At 38.5% G+C, this 13711-nt stretch overlaps 1 pseudogene; it reads left to right on the top strand.

The window, feature by feature from the left end:
* The first annotated feature begins 2465 nt into the window (after positions 1-2465).
* Positions 2466-3772, top strand: LOC104667032 (annotated as a pseudogene).
* Positions 3773-13711: the final 9939 nt, after the last annotated feature.

Raw genomic sequence — 13711 nt, 5'->3', positions numbered from 1 at the left:
AAACATTGTTAATACTTCTATGCTAATCAAAAATCCCATTATTATCAAAAATTACCAATATATAAAGCACTTCAGAAAGAACAGCTAAGGAATATAAAGGAAAAAAAGATGTTTCCTAATCTAAAAGATCAGAGGTAGTTTAGATAAAGTTTAAACAGCTTTTGACACTACTTTTCATTCATAATGTTAACTTTTGTTAAGAGACAAGGAAAGGATGGTCTAATGGTAGTTGTCATATAAGAAAAGTCTTTATTACAGTCCAAGAAAGATTATAAATGACTCCACAGCTGAAGTCAACTATATTACATCTTTTTATTTTCTCAGACACAACAGAGGGAAAATTTATGCAAGGACAATGATGAGATAATATTTCAGAAGTCCATTGTGAATACAAAATAACTGGCTGCAAAGCAAATAAGCATTTATTACTGATAAAATGTATCTGTTGTTCAGAGTTGCTGATGTGTCTCAGCTTTGAAAGTAACCAGCTCACAAAGATCAAGGTTTTAATAAAGTAGCTACAATTGCATAAGCAAGAGACAGTACAAGGTCTTTATGTCTTTTTCCAAAAGAAGATGAAGAAAAAAAATTAAATTTTTCTTTCCATTACTAAGAAGGAATTTACAAAAGAAAGATTATAGTAGTTTTTGAGAAAGCAGAGACACTTCAATAGTACAGAATTCATTCATATACCAAAATTTAAAAGCATGTTATCTAAAGTGTCTCAAAAAGCTTTATGGAACCAAAATTTAAAGACATTGTATCTAAAAAAATCTCAAAAAGTTTTATAGAACTAAGTGTATTAGGCTGCTATGGCGGCCATGAGAAAATACCACACTGAGTGGTTTTACCAACAGAAATTCATTTTTTCACAATTTCAGAAGCCCCAAGTCCAAGGTCAAAGTATTGACCGGTTTGATTTATTCCAAGGCCTTTCTACTTGACTTTTAGTGATGGCAGCCTTATCACTGTCTTCACCTGATCTTCACTCTGTGTCTATGTCTGACTCTCTTGTAAGGACCCTAGTATTGGATTAGAGATCACCCATATGACCTCATTTTACCTTAATTACCTCTCTGCAAATGCAGGCACAGTTGGAGGTACTTGGAGTTATAATTTGGGGAAGGACACATTTCAGCCCAGAATACCCTCTGGTCACTCAAATGCATCTTATTTCTCACATGCAAAATACATCATTACTAGGGTGTGTCAAAAAATGTGATCCAGTTTGAAGAGGCTTGTACTGACTAATAATGAATATCATAATAACACTTTATAGAAATGCACTTAACCATTCAGTGTATCCAAAATCATGAATCTACAATAACGTATTTCAAAAAATTACCACCTTTGAGGAATGGTACAGAACCAACACTTATGAGAAGAATTTCTGATTATGAAAAGAATAACATGTTTAGCTCATACAAATGGTTTTCCCAACCAAAAACAGTGATAGCAATTTTCTCTTTATCGATGTATTCCCTTTTTCAGTCTGTTTTCTTATCACATGTCATGTAGCCTCCAGAAAACTCCACTGTACACCTATAGAAAAATAAGAATGCAAAAGGCAGTATTTACAGTTATATGGAAATAGTTTTTTGTTGTTGTTCTGAGGAGTCTCGCTTTGCTGCCCAAGCTGGAGTGCAGTGGCGCTATCTCGGCTCACTGCCAGCTCCACTTCCCAGGTTCACTCCATTCTGCTGCCTCAGCCTCCCGAGTAGCTGGAACTACAGGTGCCTGCCACCACGCCCAGCCAATTTTTTTTGTAGTTTTAGTAGAGACAAGGTTTCACCGTGTTAGCCAGAATAGCCTTGATCTCCTTGTGATCCGCCCATCTCTGCTTCCCAAAGTGCTGGGATTACAGGCATTAGCCACCGCACCCAGCCTGGAAAGAGTTTTGAAATTCCCCTTGAAACGGTCTGGGGACCCTCAGACCAGACTCTGAGAAAGAATTTTTGAGTTAAAATGTAACAATAGTTGCACAGAGTGTCCTTGTTATAACATTTCCAGAGAATGCATAAATATGCCACTTTCATCCACCAAAATAACTAAAACAGAAATGAGGGATTTCATGTCAGATATTCAGAGTTCTTAGACATTGACAACAAAGAAGAGTCTGATCTTGGACAAGATTTGGGGCTGGCTGTGGTGCCTCATGCCTGTAATCTCAGCTCTTTGGGACAAGGGGGGTGGATCACAAGTTCAAGACTAGCCTGGCCAACATGGTGAAACCCTGTCTCTACTAAAAATATAAAAATTAGGTGTGGTGGTGCATGCCTGTAGTCTCAGCTAGTCGGGGGCTGAGGCAGAGAATTGCTATAACCCAGGAGGCAGAGATTGCAGTGAGCTGAGATTGTGCCATTGCATTCCAACCTGGGCAACAGAGTGAGACTCCTTTTCAAGAAAAAAGAAAAGAAAAGAAAAGAAACTGGTGAAGAGACAAAAATCAAAGCAGATTTGTTCAGATGATGGAAAATCCTCAGATTCTTATAGGCTTTAGAGAAAGACTTGATGGTCTGGTAGAAAGATCAACGGGATACATTGAAAGCTTGCCTAGAGTAGTTAAAAGATGGGTCAATATTCTCAAAAACCTGCAACTTCAATGTGCACAGAGGCCAAATTCTATGAGGAAGTTTATGATCCTGAAAGGAAGTATGCTACTCCCTCTCAACCTCTATTTGATATGTGATTTGATATTATTAATGCAATTCATGAACCTATGGAAGAAAAATGTGAATTGAAAGCAGATAAAACAGAATTTCAGCTGAAATTCAAAGCTGAAAGAAAGGCCAAGGTTGAAGATGAAAAAAAGTGAATGAAGAAACCAAAGACCCCAAAGGAATTCCTAAATTTTGGACTTGCTTAATGATGTGGTTTAGGAACATGATGAACCTATTCTGAAGCACTTCAAAGATATTAAAGTGAAGTTCTCAGATGCTAGCCAACCTATGAGTTTTGTCTTAGAATTTCACTTTGAACCCTGAATATTTCACAAATGAAGTGTTGACAAAGACATATAGTATGAGGTCAAAACCAGAAGACTCTGATCATTTTTCTTTTGATAGGCCAGAAATTATGGGTTCTACAGGGTACCAGATGGACTGGGAAAAAAGGAATAAAAACCTTTAAGAAGCAGAAACACAAGGAATGTGGGACAGTTTCTGATGGGAATAAAACAGTTTCTGATAACTCTTTCCTTAATTTTTTTCAGCCCTGCCTGAAGTTCTGAGAATGCAGTTCTGAATGATGCTTCTAAAGCTGTATTTGCTGCAAACTGTGAAAATGATTTATAATCCCAAAATCAGTGTTATACTTTACTGGAGCAGCTGTTGAAGATGATGATGATTATGATGAAGAAAGTGAAGAAATGCATTATCAAGAGAAAACAAATGGAGATGAGAAAAATTATCCAGGCTGGGTATGGTGGCTCACACCTGTAATCCAGCACTTTAAGAGGGTGAAACAGGCATATCACTTGAGGCCAGGAGTTAGAGACCACCCTGACCAAAGATTACCCTGGTGAAATCCCATCTTTACCAAAAACTACAAAAATTAGCCAGGTGTGGTGGTGGACACCTGAAGTCTCAGCTACTTAGGAGGCTGAGGACAATCACCTGAGCCTAGGAGGTCAAGGCTACAGTAAGCCATGATTATGCCACTGCACTCCGCTTTGTCTGACAGAGTAAGATCCTGTCTCCAAAAAAAAAAAAAAAAAAAAAAAAAAAACTATCCAAAGCAGAATCAAAAACTCGTGGAGAGCAAGGAGCAGTAAAGTAGGATGGCCAACCTTCTGCTTCCCTAGAAAAGAAATATTTACATCTGACAAGTCTATTTCAAGGGTTTGTGGTGGTGTTTTCTTGTTGTTGTTTGCTTGCTGGCTTGTTTTTGTTTTACAGCCTAAAATAAAAATGTCAAATACAGAAAACAAGTGTACTCCAACTAATTAATTAAGGATAGACAATAGGAGAATACCACCATTTTGCAATCCCTAATAAATAAATAAATCTAAAGCAATGATTAACAATAACTACTAGAAGACAATTAGGTATGTTGCCTATGAAGGATATGCACAATAAGACCTATAAAGTAATTTGCTTCCTAACTCCCCCAAAGCAGTCTTGCACAATCAGTCCTCTAGATTTAACCACTTATATGCAATAAATTTAGGGGCTTAGAGAAACATGTAAAGCCATGATGGTGGGGAGTGTTTTACAGGAATAGATGAACACAATTCAGAGGGCGAGAAACTCTACTGGACAAGTGACTTTTTTATCAAATAAAAAGTATGAGATAAAAGTGGAGTGGAAAATCGATAAATTAGAAAAGGCTTAAAAGGCATTTTAAACAATTATAAATAAGACATTTATTTTAATCCTGATTCAGAAAAATAACTATAAAAAGTATAACTTTGAAATATATAAACCCTTAATGTGCTTGTAAATACAGATACACATACAAATATACATATATTATGATATACACATACAAATATATATTTTATATGTACATATTCTTGTTAATATGTTGAAGTTGAATGCTTTTGTTAATGTTCATTTTTACATGATTATATAATTACGCCCTTAAAAAAGGATTCCTGTCTTTTAAAGATACACAATAAAAATATTTTTATAGGAAATGATATTTCAGAAATTTGCTTCAAAAAACTGTGAGGGTAAGGGAGTTCATGAATGGATCATGAAATAGGTGGAAAGTATACATGAAATAAGACTGGCTATGTGGTAACAGTTTTAGACTGAATGATGGATATGTGGGGTAATTCTCCGTGTGTATATTCAAAATAATTCACAGGTTTAAAACACAAAGACAAATGCAAAAAGAAAAGTTTACCTTCGTATTCCCAAGTATCTTTGCTGAGGGACAAGCTCTATAGACACTACTTGCTTTCTTCACATTTATGTGGACCAATGCAATACCACTTACTTAAAAATTATTTGGGAGGCCAAGGCAGGCGGATCACCTGAGGTCAGGAGTTTGAGACCACGTTGGCCAACATGGAGAAACCCTGACTCTACTAAAAATACAAAAACTAGCCAGGCATGGTGGTATGTGCCTGTAGTTTAAGTTACTCGGGAGGCCGAGGCAGCAGAATCACTTGAACCCAGGAGGCAGAGGCTGCAGTGAATTGAGATCATGCCACTGCACTCCAGCCTGGGCAACAGAGCAAGACTCCATCTCAAAAAAAAAAAAAAAAAAAAAAAAACAGAAACAAAACAAAACAAAAACAAAATTAGCATAATAAAGGAGCAGATAAATACAAATCAGACCACTTATATTTCAGAAAACAGCTATAGTTCTTAAAATTCCAGAGAAACATCTGTTTTTAAAAACAGATGGAAATTTCTGGGCCCAACTCCTAGGAACTGATTTTTAGGGGTCGGGTATCAATAGTCTTCTCCAGCACCAAGCACATTTTGAAAAACATTAGCACACTCTTGTAAAATCCTCTTTGTCCACATCTAAAACAGCTTTTCCACTGAGGATTGTATTGGTCCATTCTCATGTTGCTAATAAAGATACACCTGAGACTGGGTAATTTATAAAGAAAAGAGGCTTTCCTGACTCACATTTCAAAATGGCTAGGGAGGCCTCAGGAAACTTACAGTTATGGTGGAAGGGAAACCAAACACATCGTTCTTTACATGGCAGCAGTAAGGAGAAGTTCCAAGTGGGGAAAAGTCCCCTATAAATTCATCAGATCTCATGAGAACACACTCACTATCATGAGAACAGCAGCATGCAGGTAACTGCCCCCATGATTCAATTACCTCCCACTAGGCCACTCCTACAACATGTGGGGATTATGGGAACTATATATAATTCAAGACAACATGTGGATAGGGACAGAGCCAAACCATATCAAGGATTAATATTACCAAAATGCCAGGGGTTCATTCTAGGTCCTGCTGCTCAGTGAAGGAAGCCATTTACTAAAACAACAAATATTTATAGGGAAGAAGCTTTAATCAGGTGCTGCAGCCAACAAGATAGGAGCTCAGTCTCAAATCCATCATATCAACCAACTAAAGTCAAAGGTTTATATAGCAGGCAAAAAATATGAATACATGCAGAAAAACAAATTATGGAGGTGTAAGGAAGATGATTTGGTCAACAGGAAGCAGGTGGTCAGTTACGCAATCATGATGGGTGAGGGGTCTGGCATTTCATTATCCAAATGGAGTAATCCAGTTACATTTTAGTTCCTTGATACTACCTGGGAGGCCTAATGGTGGGCTGCCTAAGAAAGGAACTCAGATAAGACACACTTTAAAACTTTTCAAGTTCAAGGAGGTATATTTGCCAAAGTTAAGGATGCACACCCATGACACAGCCTCAGGAGGTCCTGATGACATGTGCCCAAAGTTGTTGGGGCACAACCTGGTTTTATACATTTCAGGGAGAAATAAGACATCAGTCAATATATGTAAGAAGTACATTGGTTCCATCCAGAAAGGCAGGGACAACTCCAAGCAGGGAGGGGCTTCCATGTTACAGGTAGGTGAGAGACAAATGGTTGTATTCTTTTGAGTTTCTGATAAGCCTTTCCAAAAGAGGCAATTAGATATGCATCTAACTCAGTGACCAGAAGGTTGACTTTGAATATAATGGAAAGCAGATTTGCCCTGAGTAGTTACTACCCTGAAGGGACCCAAGATATGCGCCTTTCACAATGCTACAAAGGGACATTTTGGGTAGCTCCATATGATGGTGGCCTCATGGCCAACTGGGAATCAGAGATGAAATTAATACTATAGTTTTCTTCTGAAACACAATCTTTCTCTCTCCAGCCCCTTACTTCCACCAAAGATACATAATAACAGGACCATCTCTAATTAATATTACACACAAATTCTGTTCAGGCCAGGCACAATGGCTCATGCCTATAATCCCAGCACTTTCGGAGACTGAAACAGGCAGATCACTTGAGCCCAGTAATTTGAGACCAGCATGGGCAACATAGCAAAACCCTATCTCTAGAAAAAAACAGAAAAAATCGCTGGGTTGGTGGATCACACCTGTAGTTGCAGCTACTCAGTGGGCTGACATGGAGGTATCATCTAAACCTGGAAGGTTAAGGCTGCAATAACCTGTAAACACACTAATGCACTACAGCCTGAAAGCCAAAGTGAGATTCTAAAGAAAAGGAAAAGAAAAAATAATTTCAAAAGAGAAAACCAAATTTTACCTTTTTCTGTTGTATTACTAACCTATTTTAATAAACCCTTATAAACAAATCTATTTGATATGATTTTGCTGTGTCCCCTGTGTCATACTGTAATTTCAAATTGTAATCCCTGTAATCCCCACCTGCTGTGGAAGGGACACAGTGAAAAGTTATTGGATCATGAGGTTTTCCCCATACTGTTTTCATGATAATGAGTGAGTATCACAAGATCTGATGGGTTTTGTATTAGTCCATTTTCATGCTGCTGATAAAGACATACCTGAGACTGGGCAATTTATAAAGAAAAAGAGGTTTAATGGAACTCTCAAGTCCATTGATATAAGGAAATAGTGAACAGGAATTAGAATGGACTGATATGCTATCTTTTTAACTAGATTGATTATAAGGTAAAAACTTCATAAGCCTTTAATAATCATTTATAATTTTTTTATTATTATACTTTCAGTTCTGGTGTACAGGTGCACAACATGCAGGTTTGTTACATAGGTATATCCATGCCATGGTGGTTTGCTGCACCCATCAACCCATCAGCTACATTAGGTATTTCTCCTAATGCAATCCCTCCCTTAGTCTCCCACCCACCAACAGGCCCTGTTGTTTGATGTTTCCTTCCCTGTGTCCACGTGTTCTCACTGTTCAACTCCCACTTATGAGTTAGAACATGTGGTCTTTGGTTGTCTGTTCTTGTGTTAGTTTGCTGAGAATGATGGTCCCCAGCTTCATTCACGTCCCTGCAAAGGACATGAACTCATCCTTTATTATGGCTGCATACTATTCCATGCTATATATGTACCATATTTTCCTTATCCAGTCTATCATTGATGGATATTTGGGGTGGTTCTAAGTCTTTGCTATCATGAACAGTGCCACAATAAACATGTGTTCATGTGACTTTATAGTAGAATAATTACAATCCTTTGTATACATACCCAGTAATAGGATTGCTGGGTCAAATAGTATTTCTAGATATAGGTCTTTGAGGAATTGCCACACCATCTTCCACAATGGTTGAACTAATTTACACTCCCACCAACAGTGTAAAAGCATTCCTACTTCTCCACATCCTCTCCAGCATCTGTTGTTTCCTGACTTTTTTTTTTTTTTTTTTTTTTTTTTTTGAGACGGAGTCTCACTCTGTCGCCGGGGCTGGAGTGCAGTGGCCGGATCTCAGCTCACTGCAAGCTCCGCCTCCCGGGTTTACGCCATTCTCCTGCCTCAGCCTCCCGAGTAGCTGGGACTACAGGCGCCCGCCACTTCGCCCGGCTAGTTTTGGTATTTTTAGTAGAGACGGGGTTTCACCGTGTTAGCCAGGATGGTCTCGAGCTCCTGACCTCGTGATCCGCCCGTCTCGGCCTCCCAAAGTGCTGGGATTACAGGCTTGAGCCACCGCGCCCGGCCGTTTCCTGACTTTTTAATGATCACCATTCTAACTGGTGTGAGATGGTATCTTATTGTGGTTTTGATTTGCATTTCTCTAATGAGCAGTGTTGATGAGCCTTTTTTCACGTTTGTTGGCTGCATAAATGTATTCTTTTGAGAAGTGTCCATTCATATCCTTTGCCCACTTTTTGATGGGGTTGTTTCTTTCTTGTAGATTTGTTTTTCTTTGTAGTTTCTGGATATTAGCCCTTTGTTAGATGGATAGATTGCAAAAGTTTTCTCCCATTCTGTAGGTTGCCTGTTCATTCTGATGATAGTTTCTTTTGCTGCACAGCTCTTTAGTTTAATTAGATCTCATTTGTCAATTTTGGCTTTCGTTGCCATTGATGTTGGTGTTTTAGTCATGAAGTATTTGCCCATGCCTATGTCCTGAATGGTATTGCCTAGGTTTTCCTCTAGGGCTTTTACGGTTCTAGGTCTTACGTTTAAGTCTTTAATCCATCTTGAGTTAATTTTTGTATGAGGTGTAAGGAGGGGATCCTAGTCATATGCTTTCTGCATATGGCTAGCCAGTTTTTCCAGCATCATTTATTAAATAGAGAATCCTTTCCCCATTGCTTGTTTTTTTCAGGTTTGTCAAAGATCAGATGGTTGTAGATGTGTGGTGTTATTTCTGAGGTCTCTGTTCTGTTCCATTGGTCTATATATCTGTTTTGGTACCAGTACCATGCTGTTTTGGTTACTGTAGCCTTGTAGTATAGTTTGAAGTCAGGTAGTGTGATGCCTCCAGCTTTGTTTTTTTGCTTAGGATTGTCTTGGTTATGCAAGCTCTTTTTTGGTTCCATATGCAATTTAAATTAGCTTTTCTCCAATTCTGTGAAGAAAGCCAATGGTAGCTTGATGGGAATAGTATTGATTCTTTCTATTCATGAGTATGGAATGTTTTTACATTTTTGTGTCCTCTCTTATTTCCTTGAGCAATGGTTTGTAGTTCTCCTTAAAGAGATCCTTCACATCCCTTGTAAGTTGGATTCCTAGGTATATTATTCTCTTTGTAGCAATTGTGATTGGGAGTTCACTCGTGATTTGGCTCTCTTTTTGTCTGTTACTGATGTATAGGAATACTTGTGATTTTTGTCCTTTGACTTTGTATCCTGAGACTTTGCTGAAGTTGCTTATCAGCTTAAGGAGATTTTGGGCTGAGATTATGTCATCTGCAAACAGAGACAGTTTGACTTCCTCTTTTCCTAACTGAATACACTTTATTTCTCTCTCTTGCCTGATTGCCCTGACCAGGACTTCCAATACTATGCTGAATAGGAGTGGTGAGAGAGGGCATCTTTGTCTTGTGCTGGTTTTCAAAGGGAATGCTTCCAGTTTTTCCCCATTCATTATGATACTGGCTATGGGTTTGTCATAAATAACTCTAATTTTTTTGAGATACGTTTCATCAGTCCCTAGTTTATTGAGTGTTTTTAGCATGAAGGGCTACTGAATTTTGTCAAAGGCCTTTTCTACATCTATTGAGATAATCATGTGGATTTTGTCATTGGTTCTGTTTATGTGATGAATTACATTTATTGATTTGCACATGTTGAACCAGCCTTGCATCTCAGGGATGAAGCTGACTTGATTCTGGTGGATAAGCTTTCTAATGTGCTGCTGGATTTGGTTTGCCAATATTTTACTGAGGATTTTTGCATCAATGTTCATCAGCGATATTGGCCTGAAATTTTCTTTTTTTGTTGTGTCTCTGCCAGGTTTTGGTATCAGGATAATGCTGGCCTCATAAAATTAGTTAGAGAGAATTCCCTCTTTTTCTATTGTCAGAAATAGTTTGTAAAAGAATGGTACCGGCTGGACCCAGTGGCTCACACTTGTGATCGCAGCACTTTAGGAGGCAGAGGTGAGTGGATCACCAGGTCAGGAGATTGAGACCATTGTGGTCAACATGGTGAAACTCCACCTCTACTAAAAAAAAAAAAAAAAAAAAAATTAGCTGGGCATGGTGGCATGCACCTGTATTCCCAGCTACTCCAGAGGCTGAGGCAGGAGAATCGCTTAGGTGGAGGTTGCAGTGAGCTAAGATCACACCACTGTACTCTAGCCTGGTGACAGAGTGAGACTGTCTCAAAAAAAAAAAAAAAAAGGAATGGTACCAGCTCTTTGTACCTCTGGTAGAATTCATCTATGAATCTGTCTGGACCTGAAGTTTCTTTAGTTGGTAGACTATTAAATACTGCTTCAATTTCAGAACTTGTTTTTGGTCTAGTAAGAGATTCAACTTCTTCTTCCTGACATAATCGTGGGAGGGCATATGTGTCTAGGAATTTATCTATTTCTTCTAGATTTTCTAGTTTATTTGCGTAGAGGTGTTTACGGTATTCTCTAATGGTAGTTTGTATTTCTGTAGGATTGATGGTGGTATCCCCTTTATAATTTTTTATTGCATCTATTTGATGCTTCTCCCTTTATTTTATTAGTCTGGCCAGTGGTCTATCTAATCTGTTGATCTTTAAAAAAAACAAAAAACAAAAAACAAAAACAGCTCCTGGATTCACTGTTTTGAAGGGTTTTTCATGTCTCTATCTCCTTCAGTTCTGCTCTGATCTTAGTTATTTCTTGTCTTCTCTTAGCTTTAGAATAACCAGTTTAGAGAATATAAATGACCTGATGGAGCTGAAAAACACAGCATGAGAACTTCATGAAGCATACACAAGTATCAATAGCTGAACTGATCTAGCAGAAGAATGGATATCAGAAATTGTAGATCAACTTAATGAAATAAAGTGAGAGGACAAGATTAGAGAAAAAAGAGTGAAAAGGAATGCATAAAGCCTCTGAGAAATATGGGACTATGTGAAAAGACCAAACCTACATTTGATTGTTGTACCTGAAAGTGACGTGGTGAATGGAACCAAGCTGGGCACACTCTTCATAATATGATCCAGGAGAACTTCCCCCACCTAGCAAGGCAGGCCAACATTCAACTTCAGGAAATAGAAAAAACACCACAAAGATATTCCTCGAGAAGAGCAATCCCAAGACACATAATCGTCAGATTTACCAAGGTTTAAATGAAGGAAAAAATGTTAAGGGCAGTTAGAGAGAAAGGTCGGGTTACCCACAAAGGGAAGCCTATCAGGCCAACGGCAGATCTCTTGGCAGAAACCCTACATGCCAAAAGACAGTGGGGGTCAATATTGAACATTCTTGAAGAAAAGAATTTTCAACTCAGAATTTCATATCCAGCCAAACTAAACTTCATAAGTGAAGGAAAAATAAAATCCTTTACAGAAAGCAAATGCTGAGAGATTTTGTCACCACCTGGTCTGCCTTAAAAGAGCTCCTGAAGGAAACACTAAGCATGGAAAGGAACAATCGGTACCAGCCACTACAAAGTCATACCAAATTGTAAAGACCATCAACACTATGAAGAAACTACATCAACTAACAGGCAAAATAGCCAGCTGGCGTCATAATGACAGCATCATATTCACACATAACAATATTAACCTTGAATGTAAATGGGCTAAATGCCCCAATTAAAAGACACAGATTGGCAAACTGGATAAAGATTCAAGACCCATCAGTGTGCTGTATTCAGGAGACCAACCTCACGTGCAAAGACACACATAGGCCGAAAATAAAGGGATGGATGAATATTTACTAAACAAATGGAAAGCAAAAAAAAAAAAAAAAAAAAAAAGCAGGGGTTCCAATCCTAGTCTCTGATAAAACAGACTTTAAGCCAACAAACATCAAAAAAGACAAAGGAGAGCATTACATCATGGGAAAGGGATCAATGCTACAAGAAGAGCTAAGTATTCTAAATATTTATGCACCCGATATAGGAACACCCAGATTCAAAAGCAAGTTCTTAAGGCCTACAAAGAGACTTAAGTCTCCCACACAATAATAGTGGGAGACTTTAACCCCCCACTGTCAACATTAGACAGATCAATGAGACAGAAAATTAACAAGGATATCCTTGTGAAAATTAACAAGGACTTGAACTCGCTCTGGACCAAGCAGACCTAACAGACATCTACAGAACTCTCCACCCCAAGTCAATAGAATTACATTCTCCTCAGCACCACATCACCCTTACTCTAAAACTGACCACATAATTGTAAGTAAAACACTCCTCAGCAAATGCAAAAGAGTGGAAATCATATAAAATAGTCTGTCAGATCACAGTGCAATCAAATTAGAACTCAGAATTAAGAAACTCACTCAAAACCACACAACTATGTGGAAACTGAACCCTGAATGACTACTGGGTAAATAACTAAATGAAAGCACAAATAAAGATGTTCTTTGAAACCAATAGAACAAAGACACAATGTACCAGAATCATTTACAACTTTTTTTTTTTTTTTTTTTTTGAGACGGAGTCTTGCTCTGTCGCCCGGGCTGGAGTGCAGTGGCCGGATCTCAGCTCACTGCAAGCTCCGCCTCCCGGGTTCACGCCATTCTCCTGCCTCAGCCTCCCGAGTAGCTGGGACTACAGGCGCCCGCCAGGTCGCCCGGCTAGTTTTTTGTATTTTTAGTAGAGATGGGGTTTCACCATGTTCGCCAGGATGGTCTTGATCTCCTGACCTCGTGATCCGCCCGTCTCGGCCTCCCAAAGTGCTGGGATTACAGGCTTGAGCCACCGCGCCCGGCCCATTTACAACTTTTTATTGAAGAGCAAATTAATCCTCCAAGAAAACCCTGTTATTCTGACACAGAGAACCAGGTCCTGGCCTTACATCAGTGTGTTTTGATATTAATGTTTCATTTAGAGAACATCTCTCAACTAATTTTCAGATAACTCAAATAACCAGAATCATCCATCTTCCACAATAGTCCCTGAGCCTATATGGATTGAATAGTTTTAATTTCTGGCCCTGTGTTTCACAAAAACAGTTCATTTTGACTGTCACCTTCTCCTGGGTCTGAATATGAGAACTGATTGGTTTCACCATTCAAGATTTAAGAGAAGTACTGCCTTTTTCAGACCCAGAAGTCAAAACTCTGAAACTTAACAGCACGAAGATTAGTTAATAGAATATTTACAATGCAGAATGTCTACTGCAGTTCTCTCTAGCGTTTAACAAGTTAAAATACTGTAATTTGGTGTTT

Source organism: Rhinopithecus roxellana, chromosome 22 (assembly GCF_007565055.1).
Source record: "Rhinopithecus roxellana isolate Shanxi Qingling chromosome 22, ASM756505v1, whole genome shotgun sequence".
Lineage (NCBI taxonomy): Eukaryota > Metazoa > Chordata > Mammalia > Primates > Cercopithecidae > Rhinopithecus > Rhinopithecus roxellana.
Note: the sequence above shows the minus strand (reverse complement) of the source record. Positions and strands in the feature narration are given on the sequence as shown.